Consider the following 1,870-nt stretch of genomic DNA (forward strand, 5'->3'; position numbering starts at 1 on the left):
AACCCATGCAGGTTGGGTAATGGGTCAAAACTGGGCCGGTGGACTCCAAAATATAATGTTTCATCCATTCAGAAATTATTCACAAAAAATGTACTAAACGAGTAATGCGTGCCGCGCTTCGCTGCGGGGTGGGTTGTTTTTGTAGTTTTTATGGTTTTATGATCTTGTTGTACATGAAATGTTGCACCATTAAACTCTTCTATTTTTCAATGTTAATATTTTGTTTTTGTGCATGAATGTGTTATGTGGTATGGCAACCAGCAACCAACCAACTGGTGTTCAACCAATATGCAAACTCTGCAGAAAAGGCTCATCATCACTGAATAAATTTGAGAGCATATATGTTGTTTTAAATAATAAATTCAAGATCATCTATCTATAGTAGTAAGAATAGGCTTCACAGTCCCATAAAGTTCCATATCATCCCCTGCTTCATGTTGCAACAGAAAATTCAACATATTATCATACACACACATGTAGTGTAATATTAGAATCTAGAATTAGTTGACTCCGTTACCTAGATCAGTTGACTCCCTTACGCAAACGCATCAATTGACCTATTGCATCTTATCCTTTCTAAAAAAAAATATCCTAGTCCATGCCAAGTTCTGGTCAATACAACATAACAGGAATGATAAAATGACTACTTTCTAAGAAGAAAGGTTAGTGTTCTAAGTGTATTTACCTTGAATACTCATGTCGAACACTAATAGATTCGTCTACACGCGCGCCAAACAACGTCATACTAAACATTTGATTCCACGCTCTGATGTTATCCAAAAAGTATTTCTGACTTGGCAACTGTTCTGAACAGGAGCTTCCTTCTCCGGTGACAAAAAATTTGACCACCTTCCCAACAACGGTTAGTCAACACTCCTCGAAGAAATTCTTAAACCTTCACATCCGAATAGTAACTTGTAACACCTGGATAAACACAAAAGAAACATGATTAAGGAAGGGTAACATAAAAGGATCAAAACCAAAAGGTGTTAATATCTAAAACTATAATAAACAAAGTAGTACAACAAATCAACATGCCCACAATGACTACCACTGTTGAATATCCAAAACTTCAATAAACAGATTAAGACATATGTAATGCAACGTAGTTCGTAACATTCGTCAGTACAAATGAACAATATTATTACGTTTTATTCTTGTACAAAAAACGTTATAGCTACAAAAATAGGAACATGTGTTGTAGCAAAAGGGTAGGTATTCATGTGTTACCACTACGTCAGGGTTTAAACAACGTATTTGATGTCGTTGTTTCTCTTTTGTGTCTCTACAAAAGATGCAAATGGGGAGTCAGTTGTGCGATAATGTGAATTCCACAAAACACATAAATTCTTATTGGTATCAAACAACAAACATTTGCCCGTATTGACCCAGCCCTCTTGTGACCCATTAGGCTGTTACCCAGCCTGTCTAACCTCGACCATTAATTGTATTCAAAGATAGAATTCTTACACCGTAAATAAGAGTACGACTGACATAACTCCATCAATCTAAGGACCCTCCAAGGACCCATAAGAAACTTCTTCATCCCCGTAGACACAACCTTATATTTTTTTTTTTTTTTTGACTCTTGATAGTCTGCATCTATGTTCTTAGTGGTGAAAGAATCGTGTTGAGATTCATTTCTAGAAGTGGAAGAAGCAAGTGAAGCAATCGTCTAAATTATAATAGTAAATACTGCGTAAAACAATAATATTAGTAATCAAAATTCAATATGTAAATTAAATGAGACAAACAAATAATAATAAAACATAAAAATACTGAAATACAGTTAAAAGTAAAGTCAAATTGAGAATATAAGAATATCAAGGATAGCTAAACATTTAGCAAAATCATAATCAAGCAAATTCGA

The 1,870-nt window shown here is 34.5% G+C and overlaps 1 long non-coding RNA gene across 1 annotated transcript; it reads right to left on the bottom strand.

Moving 5' to 3' along the window:
- Positions 1 to 317: 317 nt before the first annotated feature.
- Positions 318 to 1,583, bottom strand: LOC139840215 (uncharacterized). Its single transcript, XR_011757278.1, has 3 exons — positions 1,471 to 1,583; positions 518 to 924; positions 318 to 427 (listed from the first exon to the last, which is right to left on the bottom strand). It is a non-coding gene; the product is annotated as an uncharacterized lncRNA (long non-coding RNA).
- Positions 1,584 to 1,870: the final 287 nt, after the last annotated feature.

Source organism: Rutidosis leptorrhynchoides, chromosome 4, assembly GCF_046630445.1.
Source record: "Rutidosis leptorrhynchoides isolate AG116_Rl617_1_P2 chromosome 4, CSIRO_AGI_Rlap_v1, whole genome shotgun sequence".
NCBI classification, from domain to species: domain Eukaryota; kingdom Viridiplantae; phylum Streptophyta; class Magnoliopsida; order Asterales; family Asteraceae; genus Rutidosis; species Rutidosis leptorrhynchoides.